Genomic DNA, 23,334 nt, shown 5'->3' on the forward strand with positions numbered 1-23,334 from the left:
TTTCCCTCAACCCTTGTACTTCCAGGAGATTCAAGCTTCAAGCCTGTAATTGTTGTGGCTGAAAGCAGGGAGGTCATACTTACCCGGTAGGGAAGTATGTTCATGTAAATTGAAGGAAAGTAATGGTCTTTGTTGATTATGGAAATAATGTAATATATACAGTTGTATACATATTGTGTACAAATATACACATATTTATTATATATTACATGTAAATGTAATCTATACACTATGATGGAACCTAAGTTAATTATTTCCATAAAATTATCATATATGATATATTACATATGTGATATATAATATACGTAATGTGATGGAACCTAAGTAAATTACTATACACACATACGTAACACATACACATATGTATGTATATGGATACTTTGAATGTATGCATGTCTGTTCACCACATCTGTACCTCATACTCTCGGAGGTAAAAAGAGGCTTGCCAGAAGCCTAGAACTGGAATTATCGATGGTTGTGAGCTGGGACTAGGACCTGGGTCCTCTGAATGAGCAAGCTAGTCCAATCTTTTCATCCTTTCATGTATTAGCCATTTCTGATCCAACCGTGTCTTTAGGGAGGCCACCGCAAGCTGCAGAATGTGTGTGCTTTTAATTTCTTTATCTTCATCGGTAGGGTGGAGATTCTTATTAGTCAAGTGGTTACTACTCTAAGCCCAAATATGCCTCAGCCAGGCTCTCTTCCCTATGTGATTTCAGGACTGTTCATTGCTCTGCTTCTGTCCATGGGGCTGTCTTTTGCCTCTGAGTTAATGGACCTCACTTTGGACCCCTGCCACTGCCACAGCAGAGCTTACAGAGGTCTAATTTGTTCATTTGTTTTTGTGAGCAAGCTCTGGGCTAACCTGAGATTACAACGTTTCAGCGTTTTTCCCCTCCCCTGTTTATTGAGCACTGTCATATATTTTTTTTTCAGATAGTTCATTTATCGGTGGCACACATCTCATCAACTGAGAACCTCTGAATTTTGCATTAACTTAAATTGCATAAAATCGTGCTGGCCAAATAAGAGGTAGTAGAAAGTGCTCATTGAACTGAACTGTGTGTCTCGTTCAGTGCTCTCTTCCTCCACCCCCTGAAGATGGAGGCAGCTAATGGAAAGAAGATAGCCAACATCACCAAGAGAGCCTAAATTAGGCAGGACCTCACGGGATCTGAGTGCTCAGGCGATACCATCTATTTCTTTTATAATTTATTTTATCCCCAGCTCTGAGAGGTGAGGCCAGGAACTGCACTCCAACAGGAAGAGAGAGATGATGACATGTATTATATATATATATATATATATATATATATATATATATATATGTGTGTGTGTGTGTGTGTGTGTGTGTGTGTGTGTGTGTGTGTGTGTGTGTGTGTGTATACCTTACCAGGCTTTCTCTCCTAAAAATAGAAACATGGGAAGCATTGCTCTTGCAACTGATGCACTTGCTCCTGGGGGTATGGTGGGCTCCATTTCTGTAGACTAGAGTTCCACTCGAGCTCTCTTTCACCGTTACCCCAGAGTCACTTTTTCTACGTATCTCTTTACCATAGACCTTGCTGATACACCCAGAGACTTGCTTGTATTCTCTCATCCACACTCCTTCTTTGGCCCTAGGATGTAACCTCTACAGTGACAGGGACTTTTGACGGATTTGCTCACTTTGTGTATCCCAGCTGCCCAGAATAACACCTCACACAGCATCCATGTTCAAAACAATGAAAATCATGCATATGAGAAGCTCCAAAACTGGGGGTGGCTTGGCTGTAATTCTTGCTGAATTATCTACCTCCCAGATACACTATGTACCTGAGCTTGGAGTTATGAGGAAAAGAATCCTTCTTAGCTATAACTTCTGGTATGAGAGCTGTTGCATGGATGGTTTCAGATGGGAAATAACTTCACTGTACTTGCAGAACGTGGGCTGTCCTAATATTTTTCCCCCTCTAAAATAATTTTCAAACTTACCTAAGCCTCTAGAAAGATGGCATTGCTATGGTAATGAGCCAATGCTGCAGCAATGCCCAAAAGATTTTGCTTTTCCATAGACAATCCCAACCTTTATTTTGGAGTAATTTAAATTTTCAATCAATGTAATTGGTTATGACTTTGCCAGCAAGCAGCCTGCTGGCTATGTACTTTGCCCAGGGCTACAGGTAGCTGAATGAAAAACCACATGAAAATCTCTTTAACGGGAAAAAAAATGTCCAATTTGACTAAAGTAGCTCAGCATGGTAAAAATAACCTTGACTGAGCTGTTATTCTGGTGCCTGGCTACTCATATTATTTTACTCAAAAAAGAAAATAAATGGACAAGAAGACGGACCATCAGTTGAGAGTGTCCCAGAATCCACTTTGGGTGGCTCACAATCACCGGTAATTTTCACTCCAGGGGGTCTAATGTCCTCTTCTGTCAGGCATCTATATGAATAAAGTAAGCCTAACCTTTAATTTAAAATAATTCTTTCCTATAATACATTCTAATCATGTTTTCCCCTTTCTCATCTCCTCCCTACCTCCCCACCCATTCAACTCCACATCTTCTCTGTCTCTCTTTAGAAATCTAACAGGAAAATAAAAAGGAAACAAACCAAAAAGAAAAGAGAAAGGACAAAAGTCACACACACACACACAAACCCATAATAACACAAAGTCAGGAAACAAAATACACAAGTGAAAGATCAGTAAGATAACAAAAAAATCACAAATAAAACAATATGAGAAAAAGTTAAAGAAATGTCAGTCATCCTCTGTTGGGTATGGGCCCTGCCTAAGTGTGGTTTATGCATCCAATGAGATGCTACCGAGAAAAAAAAATTAATTTTTGTTTTGCAACCAGTTATGAATTAGAGAAGCTTCTTGGTTAGGGATGAGAGCTCTTGTCTGCTTTCCCCTCTCAGTGGTGGGGCCTGTTTGGTTTGAATCTCTGCAGGCCCTGTTCATGCTACCACAATCTATGTGAGTTCGTATGTGTGGCGGTCCTGTGGTGTCTAGAAGACATGGTTTTTTTGGTGGCATTCATCCCTGTGGGTCTGACAATCTTTCTGCCTCCTCTTCTACATACAAGCCCTGATGGGAGGGACTTAATGGAGTCATCCCATTTATGACTGAGTGCTCCAAAGTCTCTCTGGGCACATTGACAACTGTGGGTCTCTACATCTGATCCCATCTACTGCAAGAGGAAGCTTCTCTGATGATGACTGAGTGAGACTCTGATCTATGGGCACAGTAGAATGTTCCCAGGAACCATTTTATTGCTTTATTCCTTTAGTGGAACAGTAGCATTTGGTTTTTCCCTCAGCCCATGAAGTAAAAATTTCTTTCTTATTACAAAAGCATCAATGATTTTATATGACTAGATGAACTGATCTGTTAACAATATGTTTCCAATGAACTGATCACATGGATGTGAAGTAAAACAGCCAAAAATGAATTGAACAGTTAACAGGGGTGGGGCTTGGAGGAAGTGACCTCAGTCTATTTACAAAGGATATGATTTTCCCTGATGGTTTTTTTTTCCTTTGAAACAACTAATTTCAAATCTTACATGGGCCCCTGGTAAATTGTTGGAGGAAGGCCCGTTTGTTCATTCCGGACACCCGGCTAACCTAGCCCAGAAATAACCACGCAGAAACTGTATTAATTAACTCACTACTTGACCTATTAGCTCTAGCTTCTTATTGGCTAACTCTTACATTTTAATTTAACCCATCTCCATTAATCTGTGTCTCACCATGAGGTCGTGACCTACCAGCAAAATTTCAGCATGTCTATCTCTGGCAGCTCCATGGCATCCCTGTGACTCTTCGTTCTTCCGCCCAGCATTCAGTTCCATCCTCCTAAGTTCTGCCCTATCAACAGGCCAAGGGAGTTTTTTTATTCATTAATGGTAATCACAGCACACAGAGAGGATTCCCACGTCAGGAAATAAGAAAGTCCACATGTGAAGTCTTTTAGAAATATTCTATGTGTCCACGGGGGTTGCATTTCTTTGTCTATTTCCTGGTACCGCTGAGTTGGTTTCCTATTTTAAAGAAGTCTGGAAAAATTACTTCATGTTTCAAAAACGTAGCTCCAATTCAGAACACTGTGGAAGTTACTGTGACTGAATCATACAACCAGTACTACCCTGTAGATCTGTGTCCTAAGTGAAATAATTTATATTGTAAAGGATTAGTAGAAAATGAACACTCCTTTGTGAGATAAATCTCAGAGAGATTTGTAAAGGAGAAACACTTCAGAGACATCTTTCAAAATAAATTTGAACTGGGTTGGAGAGTCAGCTCAGCGGTTAAGAGCACTGGCAGCTCTCCCAGAGAGGTCCTTAGTTCAATTCCCAACACCCACATGGTGGCTCACAACCGTTGAATAGTGGGATTTGGTGCTGTCTTCTGGCATAAAGATACACATGCAGAGACAGAGTCCTCATATGCATAAAATAAATTTTAAAAAAAGTTTGACATGATAAGTTTCCACATTAACCAGCCTGTATGTGGTTGAAACCATCCACTGAAGCCACCTCCTTAGGAAACTTGAAATGAATAAGTCCAATTTATTGACTAGGTTTCCTATTGTTTAGTCTTCTATTATTTGAATATAATTATGTCCAGCATTCATTAAAGGTTTTCTACATGGCAAGCTCTGTGCTAACCAATGCATCTCCAATTAAACTTTCATAGTAATCAACTTAAAAGTAAACGGTTACAGCTAGCAAAAATCCAGATATTTATTTATTTATTACTTATTGCTAATTTAAGCATTGTTTGTGGTCAGGTGCTGCCATGGAACCTGGTGTGTTTCTGACTCCCTGCTTTGGCACGGAACACATCCAAAAAATGTAATACCAGACTACTCTGATAAACTGTCTCACAGAATACACATGTACACAACACACACGTTCATATTCACACTCACATGTTCAGAGCTTGGCATTCACTAGAATTAGGTAGGTGATCAATGACAGGGCAGGAGATGCTGTCCTTAAACATCAGTAATACTCTGCTATTAGAATGTTCCATGGGAAACCGTCTCCAGGAGAAGGAACCACAGCTTGTGGTCGCCAATGCTTGCCCTAGCGATGCCCTAAAGGCTGATTGCAAATAAAATAATGCTCCGAAGAAGCTGTCAGCACTCGCTTAGAGTAGAATGGAATAAGTGATTGCTTCTGTCGAGGATGGGGGTCTATGGCCATACCACCCTGAACGCGCCCGATCTCGTCCGTAGAGGATGCAGATGGAGGTTGAGATGTGTAGCAGAAACGTGTCAGCAGAGAACAGGAAACGCACTGAGTTTAGGAAGCACTTTAGCTATTACCGCTATTCCACACGAAGAGAAACACTAAGGGATTGTGGGTACCAGTGGAAGGGACGTGAAATTGCTAAAGAGATGCAAGGGACTTGCTACCAAGCATGGAATCTATAGCTAACAGTGACCAATTCCTCACTGAAACCTATACTGGGTGTGCCTGCTCCTGTCCTTCACAGAAGTTCTCTATCAATTTCAAAGTTCATCTTTTGTTTGAGAGACACCTTTCATGAGAGGCAAAGGAAGTAGTTTTCCTAGTAAAGAACTGAACAGCATAGGTTCAGAGTGGAACAGCTCAGGTCGTGAAAAGGAATGACCTGGAAATTCATAGCAGAAGAGCATATGTTTAAATTTATCAGTTTGCCATTAATTAAAAAAATATTTCTCCAACTGTAGCAAGGAAGAGCCATCTACCCTCTGCATTGAGAATAAGAGAAGAAACCCACTAAAATTCAGCGAATACAAGTTACTACTTTGGCCTTTTACAAGAGCTCTGTGAAGTGTTTGGTTTTGGAATGGTGGTGCCAGTTTAAGCCCATTTAGGTTAGTGGGTTCGCTGGTATCATTTATTTGTCCAACAAATGGCAAATTGGCTTTTGAGCTCAGGCCTTGGGAACCCTGGTTCTGGGCTGGTACTAACTGGGCTTTATTGATTCTCTATTTAATGACAGAGCTTGCTTCTATTATTCAGTCAAAAAGAATGAAATCTATCATTCACAGCAAATATGTGGAACTAGAAGACATTAAGTTAAGTAAGCCAGACGTGGAAACTAGATGCCCCCGTGTTCATTCTCATAATGTGGAGGCTTAGAAAAAATGAACCTGACTAATGAATACAGATTACGGGGGACTGAGAATGACAGGGGGAAGGGGATTAAATGGGACTAAGGGAGTCTGCATTTGACCAGTGCACCCTGTATGAATATGCTGAAAACTGCACAGAGCTCATTAATATTGACAATGAATAAATGCCAATCAAAACTAAAAGCTAAAAATTGCTGGGATCATCTTAAATTCATAAAATAATGGTTAACTAAAAGTCTCACAAAATTTCCCAGTATAAGCTAGAAAAGACTAAGGTTAAAGTGTTTTTTTTCCCTCTTCTAAGAAATAGACTTCAATACAGGAAAACACAATGTTAGCTTATAATGTAACTTGGCTCTTGTTTTGTTGAGATTTATGGACTTGAGGCATTTGATATCCATGAAAGTATGTATTCTAAGAAATGAGGTTCTTAAAATAAGGCCAATATTTTTTTACTATAAATGCATATATGAATGATTCTGCTTAATAAAATACAAACTATTACAGGATATAGTTCTGATTTCATTATTATTTCATCATTAAATTTTACTTCAAAGCTTCTCTTAGGTCTGTCCCTTAGTGCCAACACATTGTCCTGTCACTGTAAAGGTCAGATTCATCCAAGATGTCAGTAAAAGATTTATTTACGAACCACCGACTCTCCTGTATTAGCTCTCTGTCCATCCCAAGACATTAATCAAACTGCACTTACACCATCCATCATTCTGACCAGCACAGAGCCTTCTAATAGTGCTTAGACTAGCTACTTTGGAAGATCAAAACACATATTCTACACTCATCTTTTAAACCTTTTTCCATTAGGCCACTTTGGAGCTACTGGGAATTTAAGAATATTCAAGGAGTACAGTGGGGTACAGGTTATGAGCAGGCGACCCATCAATCAAGCCCCATCCATTGCCTTGTTTGCCCACATAACTACCAGATAACCTGAAAGAATGGACTCTGGATGTCAGACTCTGTGCTGCTCTTACTAACTGATTATGTTTCGCAACTAAGCTGTAGGTCTATTCCTTTTTCTTTCTCATATTTCTTCCCTTCCTTGAGTCTTACAGATAGATACAGTAGTGAGTGATGCAGTTTGTTAGTCTATAGGATTGAGCAGAGACATTTTCAAGATAAACATTAAAACATGTATATTTCTATGACATGGAATGGTGAGTTAGAAAAAAAAATCTACAAAAAAATGTCCATTGAATGTTACACGACCTCGAACACACTCGAACAATTAACCACTTTTCTCTGTGTGGGCATAATTTTTTATTTATTGATTAGAAACCAAGAGTTCTATCTGGCATGCAACTCATGCCTGCCACCCCAGCACTTGAAAGCCTGAGGCAGAAGTTTAGTCTCCAAAAAATATATACTAGGGGTGGAAGAAACACCGTGCTCTGGGGTGCTCTTAGTATTCAGCAAATAGATCAGGAAATATGGTTTTCAGCTGCAGTAGGATATGATGCATCACATATATTCTAAAACAGCAGAATAGTCTGCTTCCATTCCATATGTACACCATTTTATTTTAAATAATAATAATAATAATAATAATAATAATAATAATAATCTATATTGAGTACTTACTATAAGCCAGAAAGTCTTTTAGTCACTGGGGAATATTTATCAACAAAATACAGAAAGATTCTACTCTTCGTGGAGTTTGTATTCTAAGTAAAATAAATAGCTGTTTAACAGAAAATATAGAAAATAGATGAATCTCTTTAGTGTGTTGATTATTAGTATCCATTGTGAGAGAAGGTTAAAATATAGGTTAAATAGAAAGGAGTTGGGGGTCAGGGTTTGGATGAGAGAAAACCTATAAATATGAAGAGTTTGCAGTATTAAGTAGATATTTTACCTGGAGACATAGGGAAAGTGCAAACTAAACAGATACTAGAAGTTGATGGTGAAGGACCAGTGGGTGTTTGAAGAACTTCTCCAAAGATGAGACAGCTGCAATACAGGCCATTGCTGTTCCATAGATTTCTTATTCAATCCAGAAAGAACCACATTGTACTTCTGGGAATCCATCTGTCCATCTCTATCTATCTGTCTGGTCTATCCATATCTATCTATCTGTCTGGTCTATCCATATCTATCTATCTATCTATCTATCTATCTATCTATCTATCTATCTATCTACCTACCTACCTACCTACCTATCTATCTAAAATATAAAGAAATACAGATGCAAAAATGCCAAGTCAAACTAAATGGACATTTTCCCCATCAAAAAATTCCATTAATTCAAACTCCACTGATTTCAAACTATAACATAATTGTTATATTAAAAAAACAAGTTAAGAAGAAATGAGAGTTACTTCTGGCCAACTAATACACTAACTCAAGATTGTACTCCTCACTAATGCTTTGGATATAAAATATTTTTAATTTTCAAATGTGGGAACTCACTGTGATACTTTGTTCCTCTCAAGAAACCTAGAGGTGGGGCAGGGGATGTAGAAGACGCCTCCATCAGTTGTGCTGTGCAAATGTAAAGAAAGATCCATCATTGGCCCCCAGAACCCTGCAAGAATCCAGGCACGGCAGCATGCTCGTAATCCCTCGCATGCTCGTAATCCCAGTGCTAGAAAGGCAGAGAACAAGCAGATATGAGCATGCTTCAGGCAATGAGAAACCCTATCTCAAAGATGATTGGCATTCCCAAGAAATGTTCACACACATGCCCAAATGTACACAAGCCCCCAGACACATACAGATTTTTTAATGAGAAGAAACTTAGGGGGGCTGGTGATGTAGATCAGTGGCAGAGTTTGCCAAGCATATGCAAGGCTGTAGAGACAATCCCCAGTATTGGGAGTTAGGGAAAAAGAAAGAAAAAGTTATCTGAGTTACCTCCATAAAAACAAGTCAAACCAATGTATTGTGAATGAGAAATCTGAGCAGGATATGAAAGTAAAATTGCCTAGCAATGTGTGTGTGTGTGACTGCCTGCTTGACAAACCACATCACAGTATTTAGGCATTGTCCAAAAACTGAAGAGTGATGAGTTTAAAAGGTTCCTGGATATTTTTGTTGTTGTTTTAACATAGTTCAAACATAACTTTGATTTAGGGAAATGAGAGACGGTAGTTTCATTTTATTTTTTAGTCAAGTCTCTCTGCATTCAATTCCACGTGGTAGGTACCAACAAAACCACTACTTTGCTGTTAGTACAAATGGAGAGAAAATATGAACCATCTCTCTTGCAAGAGAGTCATCTGGAACCTCTAATCTTAGAAGTACACTGCTTTAGAAAAGAAAGCAAGAAATCTAGTCTCTATTTGACTTCAGAATTTAAATTAAAGTCACATTTTATATTAGCTCTGTGACAAAAGCGGTGATCACAGAGATGGGAAAATGAGCTTCTTTCAAAACCAAATTCTGTTACAAGTATAGACATAAAATCACATTTAACTATTTTTGAATCAGCCAAAAATAAAATATATAGAAGTCAAACTTTACCTCTCTGTTTCTAGGAAGTAAGCCTGGCATGCTGTTCTGAAATTTATTCATCTAAATTATTCTCTTCACTCTGAAGCTGCCCATTCTAAATTTCAAAAGAAATTTAGGTCTTCATTATTTGAATAGACAATAGAGAAACAAAATAGAACATGCTTATGGATTCTATCAACTGGTGATAAACACAGTTCACATTTTGGTACAATTCCCTTTTCAAGATCAAAACTCTTGTAGTATATTTATCTTTGCATGCATGTGCATATACTTAACATTATTTTTAAATTACTGGCGTCATATTATGAATTTGAAGCTATGTTTTCACCCAATAGTTCTGTAGGAACATATTTTCATGTCATTTCAGATTGCTCATAGACCTATTTTAAATTGTTCCCTAGCACTGCGTATCTATCATAGTGTTAGCCAACCAAGTTTTCTAGAGATGATTCTTGTTCTGTAGAGTTACTCCTCAATTAAAATGGTCTGCTTTAGGAAAACAAGTAAATGCTTGAAAGTAATGTCCACTCAAACCTTTAAAACCTAAAAAAAAATGTGTACAGAAGACAGAAACTAAAGTATTTCCAATGTAGCTGTCTTAGTGCTAGGGGAATCATCCTTTGATGAAAAGGAGACTTGTTAAAGTGACAAACCAGACAGACAAGACATCGGAGAGTCTGGGTCTTCCCCCAACTGCTAGCAAATCAAAAGTTACCTGTATGTATATGTTTCAATAAGCCCCTGCCTATTTTAAGAACGGTGGTTAAACTCAGGAGGTGGCCAAGGAGTCCTTGTTCTCTGTTTCTGTTATCCCTGAATAATTCAGTTGGCTAACACTGAAATTATTAATACTGAAAAAAAAACTTTAAGTAAAAAGCAACTTGATATTTCTTTTTGTTTATTTGTTTGCTTTGCGACAAGGTCTCATGCAGCCCAGGCTAAGCTTGGAATACCTGTGTAGTCAACCGTGACCTTGGAATTCTTTTTTTACACAACTTTTACTGAAACTCTTCTTTGTAAGCTTCATACAAATAAAGTGCATTTTAAATACTATAATCCCACCTTCTCTAATCTCTCTCCTATCCCTACTATTTCCTCTCCCTTACGAGTCCCTTACCTGTCTTTTTTTTTTTTTAACACTCATCCATTGGAACCAGGTGGACACATAATTGAAGTCAATGACTGCCTCTCTCCCAGAATCCATCAGTAGCCAATACTTCAACAGGGATGGTTAGGACCCCATGAGCCTTTTCCCAATCCATCATTGACTATTGATAGGCCCAACCTCATATAGGCCAGTTGCAGAAGCCACAGTTGCTGTGAGGTTATGTGTTTATGGGCTGTGGCATGCCCAGAAGACAGCATAGCATAGTTCTTCTTCCAATCCCCCAGCTCTTACCACTTTTCTATCACCAGACTCCTGTCTTAGACACTGTTGTATCGTTGTGAAGAGACACAGAGGCCACAGCAACTCTTAGGAAGGAAACCATTTAGTTGGGGGCTTGCTTACAGTTTCAGATGTTCAGTCCATTATCATCATAGTGAAAAGCAGAAAGACATGGTGCCGGAGAACGAGCTGAGAGTTCTACATCCAGATCCACAGGGATCAGGAAGAGAGTGACACTGGGCCTGGCTTGGGCTTCTGAAACCCTGAAGCTCACCCCAGTGACACACTTCCTCCAACAAGGCTACACCTACGCCAACAAGGCCACACCTCCTAATCCCTCTCAAGTAGCACTGACCAATTCAAATATATAAACCTATGGGGACCATGCCTATTCAAACCACCACACCACCCTCACCAGTCACCCCCATTATGTAATCATTTCTGAACCTTCCAGCAGTTTTGTAAATGTCCTGTTTAGGGCTGAGTTCTCACCTGGCACTTACTCTCGGCACACTGAGCAGCCTTCCATCTCTACATTCGCCACCATTCATTGCCAAGAGACTTCTCAGATTAAGGCTGGAGTAGCATCTGTCTATGGGTATAAACATAAGTATTTAAAAGGCAGCTTGGTGCTACGAGTTAACTCAATAGTAAATTTGCCCCTATAACTTAAGACCTCCTCAGTCCTGGATTTTTGACTAGGATTTCAGTGCCAAGCATGGATTCCTTCTAGTGGAGTAGGCCTCAGTCAGAGTGCAGTTAGTTACCCTGATAAGAGTTGGGCCTTTGTTGCAAGATAAGGTGAGTTTATCTTGCCTGGCAGATTGGCGTTGTAGTCCACAGTGCTCACAGCTGGATAAGGCCACTGCTGTCTCTTGCTGCACCAGACAACTGTTTAGCATCTTCTGGTTCTCTGAAAGGTAGCCAGCAGGAGCAGGTTTCCAGCTTGATTGCTCTATACCTTACAGTACCAGTTAGCTCTGGCATGCAACCAAGAGGAATGGCAAGAACCTATATTGTTTTCAGGCCTTTGAAACCAATAATCCGTAAGGGAACATTTCACACCTGGTACCGGAGCTTCTGCTTACTAACCCTTAGCTTTCAGGATCGGCATTACGTAGATCTCTCTTTCCCTCTCGTTCTCTCCCACCCTCTCCCAATCTCTGTCGCTCTTCCTGTTCCTGTCCCTCTCCTTCTCCCTCCCCCATTACATGTTTTGGTCATCTTACAAAGGAATAAGTTTATGCTCTTTATATATTCTTCATTTCGATTAAGCTATAAAGAAAAATGGCATCTTGAAACTTGCAGTTAAATGGATAAAACAAGGTAAGCTAAACCCAAAAAGATAAATGTCACATGTTCTTTCTCCTATGTGGATCTTAGCTTCAAACCTTTAGACATGCATTTTTAATTCTGAGTGCATGTAGAAGTAAGGAGACTAGAAAACGGCACCTTTGTGGGGGTACTGTAAGGAAGGGGGCTAGCAGAGCGTCAATGGCATGAAAACAGAGAATGGGTGTTTATGGATGCAAACTTTTAGCGGGGATGGTAAAGGAGAGATGGGGACAGTAGAGGGAGGAGACAGAGAATTAACCAATACCTTGAACTTTTGATTCCTATTCCTCCCTTGTGAATGCTAAGATTGCACTCACTTATGTGATGCTGGGATTGAATTCAGGACCTCCTGTATGCTAGGCAAACACCCTCCTAACTGATTTCTGATTTCTTTTATTCATATTTTTAAGAGGATATTGATATAGGAGCTTTCACCTCAATGTCTCTCTTTTTTTTTAAATCACCTTTGTGATTGTGTAACTTTTTGCTCCTAATCATGTCTTAGTTTCTGATATCAGTATACTGATAGTATACTTTTGTATGGTTTCAATTATTTTAATATGTAAAAGCTGTCACACACACAGAGAGTGGTCTATTTGAATGATATTCCACAAGCTTTTTAGAGAAAAAAGTGAGTTCTGTGTCAGGTTGAGCATTTGAGAATGCAGAGTGGGTATACAGTGTTGTTCATGTTCTTGACTTCCTTATGAGCATTTTATCTCTTTGTTCTGGATACTGAAGGATGAGATCAGAGTTCTGTATCTGTGCATACAAAGCTGCTCTCCCTCTCAAGCAATTTTGACTTTATGTATTGTAAAGATATTTTATCAGGTTCATCCCAGCTGATTACACCTTGCTGAATAGGCCTTGTTGAAAAATCAACTTTGTTAATATCAGTTAGCTACGGTATGAAAAGATAAGCTGTAAGATGCAAATGAATGAAGTCACTGCAGTTTAGTACAGTGGATTCACACAAGCTACAGGGCATAGTTACCCAAGGCTAGCGCATAATCAGACACAAGCTACTCAGAACCAGGACGTGGACACTGGAATGGGTTTCCTTGAATCATCCGCAGAAGCGCTTTAAACACATCAAAAGGATCTTGGGAGTGAATAAATTAACTATTGTGTCTACTAGCTTCATAGGCCATTAAACAGTTCCTAAAATTTAGCTGTGATTGTGATCATACTTGTGTCTGATTGGCTGAAAAAAGCCAAAAAGCCTTTACAGGCCTCGATTTGACAGCCTTAAAGATTTACTTGGGCAATAAGGAGGTTGACAATAAATCATAGTTCCTTTGCAATTTTGTCATTTCTGTTTCACTTTACTCACCTTACATAAAGAGACTATGAAACTCCACACTTTAAAATATACAGACTCTCTTTCTGTCAATCAGAATACTGTTCACAGATGCCCTGCACACCACGTTTGCTTTGACTACCACAAACACATCATTTACCTTGGTCAGCTATTTCATAAACGTGTTACACTTTTTCTCTTTTCAGAAGAAAAGGACTTATCAGAGCCCATGATCTGCTTTCAGAGGGCTTGTACCTGACCATTGAGAGTCACTGACAATGTGGTCAGGTATGGTGTAGGCAACACTGTATTCTGTATGTCATTGGGGAATCTTTCACAGGCAGGATTTTTTTTTTTTAATCCATTGGGCGAAGATGATCTTTCGCTTCTGAAGTTTGCCATTGTACTTTTGTTAAATAATTTATTAGATGAATACAATGATGATATTCCAAATGAATAATCAACAAATTATTGAGCTTCGAACTTCTTAAATATGACAGTCCTCGTTGGTTTTACTGGTTGGTTGCAGATTCAAATGCTATTGTTACTGATAGAAAGAAAGTGTCCCAAATGACCTGACATGTTTTGTTCTTAGAGATTTTTCTGGTGTCAGGCTTTACTAAGTGTCTAGAAAGTCATATCCCAGGAATAGCCTAGTATTGGTGGAAACGTGATGCAGTTGATACACAAACACCTATGTCTGGAGGCTAACACCAGTGTGCCAAATTTATGAAACCTGACTCCTAACAAAATGAAACAACTGTTGTCATAACTAAGGCATAACAAAATTGTTTCTCCTTCAGGGTAAAGGGGAAGAGATGGAAAATCTACTGCAATGCAATTACAATTGTATCCTACCTAATCAGATAAATTATTGATTTTATCTGGTGAATCAGTCTTCAATATCAAACACAGTTTCCATATCCTGGATGGAATATTTTTAACTTCTCAACTCACACACATATTCTCTCCTTTCCCACTATTTTCATGCAGAATGCATGCACCATTCATTACAATTATTATTGTATGAGTTTTTAAAAGAAAGCTCCAGCCTTTCATCCAGGTTCATCATGGTGCCTTGCACAGTACCCAGCACACAAAATACTCTCTGATCTCTTGTTTTCCCCCTACTTGTCTATCAGCTCCTTGGAGAAAGGATTATGTCTTGTTGCCAATCAAAATCTTCAACAACTAATCCTAATGTCTGTTATACCATAGGCACTGATAAATACCTTCCAATTATACATGTAGCATAATGTATACCTTACAAAACAATAACACAAAAACAATAACATACACAATTAAACCTCACATGCCTGATGGCAATGATAACTTCTAAAAGATGGGAATCATTTTTAACCCATCTTTTGTGTCTTAACTCAGTGAGCATCAGAAATGAATCCTCTAATCACCTTTTAAATTTGATAATAAGGTATTAATATTATTATTAGAAGCCTCGGTTGCATGTCATATCTTGTGTATCCATTGTGACACTCAATCACCTCCCATTACAGATGCAGAATCATTTATTAAGCATTTGCTAAATATTGAGGGCTAGTGAGACAGTGAACAGAAGAGGGGAATAAAAGAATCAAATGAGCTTACATTGGTGGATAAGATGGTACAATGTGTAAATAATAAGGCTAATATAGACATATTACTTAGTATTTTGTGAACAGAGAGGAACTGCTCTGGACAACATATGAAGATTGGAACTACTGAGATGGCTTGGTGGGTAGAGGTCCCTGCTACTAGGTCATAGAAATAAAAGACTGAGAGATTAGAGGTGGGTTTTCAGGACATAAATGCATCTATATGCCACCAGAAGGAGCTTAATTACCATTTCTTATTTAATGGAGAATGCCCAAGTGTTTTAAGGACTACAGACATGATCTTATATATGTTGTAGGAGACAATCACACTGAAGAATTTGTTGGGCCTTTGAAATAATACTAGAGTAAGAGAAAAGAGTTAGAGGGCTATGGGAATTGTACAGTATAAGTAGGATCACTATAGGTAAAGATGTCAGAAAGTAGGAGAGAACGTGTTCTAGAAACAACTAGAAGATAAAGGTGGCAAGATTTGGTGATGGGTTTGATGAGGAATGTGTACTAGCAAGGTAAGTGAACAATGAGTGAACAATGATTTTCATGTTCCAGCAATGTAGACCTTCAATTAAGAGAAGCAGAACAGGAGGTGTGGCCCCATTAGCACACACACACACACACACACACACACACACACACATATATATATATATATATATATATATATACTGTTCAGTGAAGTTATTCAATACATAGGTTTATGTATGAATCACAAAACAAAAGATAACATGTAAATCAATATGTATAAATGGAAGATAAGATATCCAGAGGAATCAGACAGCCCATTAACAATGTGTGAAGAATAAATAGAAATGATTTGGACTGTCGAGGTTGAATACCAATATTTTAAAAGTAAGGGCTGATAAGAGAAGGGGTGGGGCGATGACTCAGTGGGTAAAATGATTGTGCAATCATGAGTACCTAACTTTGGATCCCCAGCAACCCATGTAAAATTCAGGGTGTGTTCTGTACACACACATGCCTTCCCACTACACAAAGGAGAAATGATAGAGAGACCACCTTTCATAAGACAGCATCAAGCCCTCACTCTAACAAAAAGCAAGAGAGGTGAAAAATGTCTAGCGCCATTACACAAATACCATTTTGCTCCTTACTGCTCTTATGTAGTCTCCCTTGCCTTCAGCTAGAACTCACTTCTCACACAGACTTTGCAAGATTTTGTGTAAGTCATTTCTTAAACAACAAAGAATGCTATTAATAATAATTCACTGCGGGACAGAGAAGGGATAGGAGCGTTTGTTCACAACGGTGATTTCCCACTCACGCTGGGAAAGCAGAGAGCAGGCGTGTGGAGGTACACTTACGAAAGGGGCCATGCTGGCTGAGTGCTAATGGAGAGCCACAGATGGTGAGCTGTACGTGGCAGGTGCACTCTCCCTGAGACACATTTTAAGCAAATCGATGCTCTTGTGTATGGCCATTTGGACAAGACTTGTGAGTACTTTGATATGCGTTTTGATGTATATTTGATGTTGGTTTTTAATGTATTTGAGAGTAAACTCTCTACCTTGCTCTGTTTTTTTCCTGTGCCCCAAAGGGATGTTATTTGCGGATCTTATTAAAAATTAACGTGAATCTACCTCACATACTCTCTCTGTCATAGATGAAGAACAGCCTATGTTGATAGGCACAATCCATTCATTGATTTCTCGGCCTCGTTGTGCTGAACAGCACCTCAAATTATGTGGCAGATCTGTGTGGAACTTGATGATTTATCTAAATGATATTCAGAATCCCACTCATCAATAAAGCTCTCTCCAGTGACTGTAAATTCAGAGAACTCCATTTCTCTCTCTAAGGAACACAATATAATATTTCATAAATTGGGTTTCAATCAATATCTCCTATAAATCAGTTTTTCTCTCAAGCCTCACATGTTAGAACAAAACTGCTCATGTCAGTATCCCATTAGTGATGAATCTAGAACACAAAATATGACCACACAGAGGTAACCAGGAAGACCATTCTTTCACCGAAGAATCCTTGTCATAACAAGCCATTGCTAGAGATATTCCAGTTTAATTTTCATGAAGAAATTTATTTTTATTTTTTGTATATAAATGTTTTTATTAGCATGTATACATGTAGTATGTGTACCATGGGTGCGCGTAATGCCCATGAAGATCGTAAGTGGGCAGGGAATCCCCCGCAACCGGCATTGCAGACAGCTGTGAACCACAGCATGGGTGTTGGGAACTTAACTCTGGTCCTAGGCAAGAACAGCCAGTGCTCTTCACTACTAGCCATTTCTCCATCCCCTTCTGTTTAATTTTTATACTGTAAATGCTAAACAGCCACTCCCCACCAAAGACAGGAGCATGGCGAAAGATTTCTGCGTCGTGCTCTGACAAGTTTTGAGTTAATCTCCATCACACTAACATTACAAAGAGTTTTCATAGGAACGCCATACTTTGTCTACTGCAATACTCTCACTGGAGAATTGAAAGCTAATCAAGAGATTAATAAAGGGAAAACAGACACTTTAAGAGGAATGAATAAGATATTTTTCCTCTGTAGTGTTACTTTCCTTCCTGTAAAGTGGAAATATCTAGTGTTATTGAGGGAAATGTGTAAGATATAAATTCTCTTAACCTTTCTTGCTGTGTTTGGGCTGATGATTGTCACTGCAATTACTTTTGGGCGATTAGATTAACATTCGCTCACCACCTGTGAATTAGGTTTGCCCTCTACCAACAGGTATCACAGAAATCATTAGTGAGTAAAAGTCATTATTGAAAAACTGCAAGATCCACTAGAATATTCATTAACTTTATTTATAAATAAAAATTACTGTTGCTATTTGGTTTGTGGATAAATACATAAAATCTATAAAATAATTTGAAAAAACAATTTGCATTATTTAACATAATCACAAACTCTGAAATATGCAAGCTACCTATTACCAGGTGAGAAACTGTGGTTCACAGAATGGAACTCCAGATTGCTGTGAAAATTATAATTCCAGTCCAGTTTGTTACAACAAATACAGAGGTATAAACAGCAATTTCAGTTATTATGAACATCTTTCCCAAGGATATGCACATTCAGCGTTATAGCTGCCTAAACTGGTACTGCCAAGCTGTCTACCCAGTAAGCCGGTCTTCTTCTTCTTCTTCTTCTTCTTCTTCTTCTTCTTCTTCTTCTTCTTCTTCTTCTTCTTCTTCTTCTTCTTCTTCTTCTTCTTCTTTTCTTCTTCTTCTCCTTCTCCTTCTCCTTTTCTCCTTCTCCTTCTCCTTCCTTCTTCCTTCCCCTTCTCCTTCTTTTGTGGGTAGGAAGGGTTTCGAGACAGGGTTTCTTTGTGTAACAGCTCTGGCTGTCCTAATACTCACTCTCGTAGACCAGGCTGACCTCAAACTCACAGAGATCCTCCTAGCTCTGCCTCCCAAGTGCTGGGATTAAAGGCATGCACCACCGCCACCAAGCTGCCTGTTTCTTCTTTGTAAATAGTTGTTAAAGATTCAAGTGTGTGTGTGTGTGTGTGTGTGTGTGTGTGTGTGTGTGATATTGTGCATGTGTGTGTACGGTGTGCATATGTGTGTGCACATCATCCTCCCAAATTTTGTCACACGAACAAACTGGAGAAACTGCAAATAAGTATAAAAATGGCTTATTTCAGGAGTAGGCTATAAATCCCTAGCTGTGATGGAATCTGCGGAATTTAAAGAATTCTAATAAAAACATGAAGAGATATGCAAGAGGCTGGAGAGAGATCTCAGCACTTAGGAACATGCAGTACTCCTATGGAAAGCTTGACTTTCGCTCCTGTACTCAGCACAGCCTGTAACTCCAGGTACAGTTGATCTGATGCCCTCTTTTGAACTCCACAGGCACACGCACAAAACCATACACAGACACTAGGCATACACATATTGTGTATAATTAAAATTGTGTTAAGATGCAGTGCTAGGGTGCCTTGCACATTATTACCCATATTTAAGCACGAATTTAAAAATTAATCCTTGTTTCCTACTAGGACAGACAAATACTTATAACGAAGGAAAATTCTGAAGCATCACAGGGGAAAAATTTAAAGTATTTAATTTAACAAAAGCCCATGAAAAGCAAGTAGTAGCTGAAAAAATTAATATTGTAAGTAAAAAAGATGAGATTATTTCAGACCAGACTCCTACCTTAGAACAGTTCTAAGAATGTGAACTTTAACTGAAAAATAGTCATCTTTACAAATGTATTCACACACTCAGGGTGCCCTTAATAAGACGTGCACTTTATCCCAGGCACAGTCCTTAGAACAAAAGACTAAGAGATGGATGAGATGCTGCCTAAGAACCTACTGGAATACCACGAACACCCGAGAAACAGATGAAGGATGCAAAGTGATTATTGGAGGGTGAATTGACAAACATGGGGCCACAGATAGGATTCAACATGTGCCACATGCTTGAAAGTCTGAGTTTTGTGAGAAAGGAAACATTGGCGCTGACTTTGAAGGTCACATGGGAATTCTATGGAATCAGAAGAAGGTGTAGAAAATACTCCAACACACAAAGGTCCAGAAGTAGAAGAATGCCCAGGGTATTTGGGAGATGGCAAGGGATGCCTCCCTGCATACCACATTGTAGCAGGTAGGAAGGGATAAAAGTACCCAGAAAACATGGATATACTGGAATCAAAGCGATTCAGATATGCCTGGCACCTAGCTTGCTTTGGATGATTATTGGGGGACTGTATTAACGCTTATTCACCACTTGTGAATTAGTTTAGCCATCTACTGTGTATTGCAGGGCAGTAGCAGGTGTCAGCAGTGTCCTTTATCTATGCTTTGTGTCATCAGATTAAACTCCAGAATTATCTCTGAAGGAAAACAACCAGGGAATTTTGAGCCAGGAATTTTCACCTACAACTAACTGTAGATTCTTGAGCCAAGCATTAGAAGCCAAGATAGACGGCCAAAGGGGGAATACGAGAACTTGACAGAGAAGTGCAGAATGCAGCAGGGCACAACAGTATAGATCTGAACAAGCTGTGTGGACAGCAGAAAAATCATAATGGAAAGCTTCAGCACACTGTCAATCTTTCACAGAAAGTGATGGGTCAAAGAACCCATGGTAGGACACTTTTCTGGCACCCAGAAGGTTCTCAACAAGGTGTGCAGCCACTTGCTGTTCATCTCTTTACGTATGTGCCTAAGCGGTATGATTCACCTAATAGGCAATAATCTCTCTATTGCAGATAATCTTTTAGGATCATTATTATGCAATAAGTATAACAAAACCTTAAACTTAAAAGACCTATCTTCGTGCTGGAGAGATTGTTCAGTGGTTAAAAATATGTATTGATCTTGCATAGGACCGGGTTTGGTTCCCAGCACCCTGTGATAGCTCACAAACATCTGTAACTCAAATTCCAGGGATCCAATGCCCTCTTCTTGCTTCTACAGGTATTGCATACATGTGGTGAAAGTGTTTATACAAAAACAAGCTCTAAAACACATAAAATAAACAGTCAAAAATTTAATCTCATGTTTTTGTATGTTGTTGCATAGCTAAGCCATCGTAGAACCCAGAGTTAGGTTCTGGGTTTTACTTCATTCTGAAGTAAAATGAAATGAAACCTTTCTATTCCAGCTCCCCTACCTCTCACCTTGAAACCCACATAAGCTGTTTTAGACTCACAATTTCATACCTTTCTTATCTTTAATTTCACAACTGACAGATAACTTAAAAATAATCATGACACAGCATCAAATTTAGAATAAAATCACACTTTAAAAACATGGGGAAAGAGAGAGGGGTTTGGTGATTCAATCACTAGAACAAATCTATTTTACAGCTGATAATGGTTTTTCTGGAAAATGTAAAGATCGGTTGTAGATGTCTAGCCATAATTGTGGAACATTAGGGGTTGAAAAAAAAGATAGAGATGGATCATCTGGTCCAGCCCTCTTCTGCTGTGGGTGGAAACCAACAAAATGACTTAATCCAAAGGTTTTATATGAGACCATGCCACACCCTTATTCTGGGATTTGGATGATGTGCTATTATATGGTATATCAGAGTTTCTATTGTCATTAGATATATGTCCTCAGTTTTACGTACTGTGCAAAGGTGAAAGTTCTTGTATGAGTATTATAGAGTATATCCAGGCGTATGACAAGAAGTCAATTAATACTTGTTGAGTGCAAGAATAAAAATAAGTAAATGTATGTTAACCATGTATAAAAGTCTTCCCAGATAGAGGCAAAGCAGGTAAATTTTACCTAGAATTTGTGTCTCCATTAATGAGAATCTCTTCTCCTCACTTTTATTCTAGATTTAATCCTAGAACACCTCTCTTCTCAGATCTGCCATACGTTTGTTAGGGAGAATGGGAACCACAGAAGAAACAGGCTGTGCAGCTTGGGGAAACATTCTGAAAACTTTTAACTATATCACAGCTGAGTCATGCTCCCAATTTACTTTGGAGACCTTGTCTTTTTCTACTTCCCATATAGATTAGATCCATGCATGTCTCCCTTAGGGTCCTCTTTGTTGTCAGGTACAATTATCTTTTATAGGTCCTGACTACACGCCTTCTAACCTTCAGGGGACTACTTTCCCCTTGAACCTGCCCACCGTCACACTCATATTTCTCGCTCATGACATGAGTTTCATCAAAGGTGGACTGAACTTCCGAGGTTCCTGAAACATTCATTGAAAATACCATTTTTTCAGTTATCTGTCAAATTTCCTTCTCCCCTATCAAGGTTTCATCATTTAATCATCTGTTATATTGGGAATCTGTTTTTTATCCAATGGATTGTATTTTCCATTGTGAAATTACTGAACCTCTTATAAGTCTGCCTTAAGACAGCATTTTGTCCCAGAGTCCCCGAGCTACTATCTAGAGGTTAGCTTTCCCCTGTGCTTCTGGCAATGCAGTCAATCGAGGTGCACAATGGGACTCACTCGTGGAACTCTACTGTATACAAAATACCTGCACCTGGTTTTGTTCATGACTGGATTTAGGTCTCTTAGGATTCATGACCCCTTTAGGCCCCTCATTTCATTTTCTGCCTGAGTCCGGCATTATGGGGACTGTGACCATGGGGCAGCAAGTCATTGCCATCCATTCTGTAGAACCCGCTCCAATACTTTGGCAATGCTGTTGAACAAACAGTGCATTCTGAGAATCCTCTCTACAGATGTAAGCTACAGTAGCAACCCTTTTCAACATTGCCATGGTTTGCTCTTATATTCAATATATTCAGGAACAATGAATACTTACTCAAAATCTGAATTTCTTCTCCTTCAATGAAACGAATTTCTGTTCCAAATGATTATTAATTTTGTTGGGCAATTACAGAAAATGTCTGCCTGTTTTATTTTTATTTTTTGCATAATACTTTAGGTAAATAAAGAAAACTAAGAAGCCAGGAGTGGTGGTGCTCTCAGCAGTTTGGAGGCAACAACAGGTGAGTTTGAGGACAGCCTCGTCTAAAGAGAGAGAGTTCCAGACTAATACAGCCATAAATACACAGAGAAATCCTGTCACGAAAAACAAAAAAGAAAGAAAGAAAGAAAGAAAAGAAAGAAAGGAAAATGCTTTTAGTCACAAAAATTTATCTGAAGTGTGCTAAGAAGTTACACTTTGTGAGAATGGGTTATATTTTCTCTTGAAAATATGTTTAATTTTTGTATAAAATTGCCCTCCATATATATGCCAAGAAAGCCATGCCCTTCCTATATAATAAATAAATAAATAAATAGAATTGCTGGATCTTATGGGTGAAATATGCCTGAACTAGTGATGGTCCTCAACCATTCTGTATTTATTCTCACCTTCTGGAAAACGCTCTTTGATAATATTTTGGTACGGGGAGTCCTTCTGTATATGTGTTGCCTTTACTGATTAATGAATAAAGAAGCTGCTTTGGCCTGTGATAGGGCAGAACAGAGCTAGGCAAGGGAAACTAAAATGAATACTGGGAGGAAGAAGGCAGAGTCAGAGAGAAACCGTGTAACCACTAGAGGAAAAAAATGCCAGGTAGCTGTTAAAGAGAAAGACGCAAGCCGCCAGCCAGAACCTTGCCAGTAGGCAACAAACCTCATGGTCAAATATAAAATAATAGAAGTGGGTGAATTTAAGATATAAGAGTAAAC

This window comes from Myodes glareolus, chromosome 26 (genome assembly GCF_982192425.1).
Source record: "Myodes glareolus chromosome 26, mMyoGla1.1, whole genome shotgun sequence".
Taxonomy (NCBI): Eukaryota; Metazoa; Chordata; class Mammalia; order Rodentia; family Cricetidae; genus Myodes; species Myodes glareolus.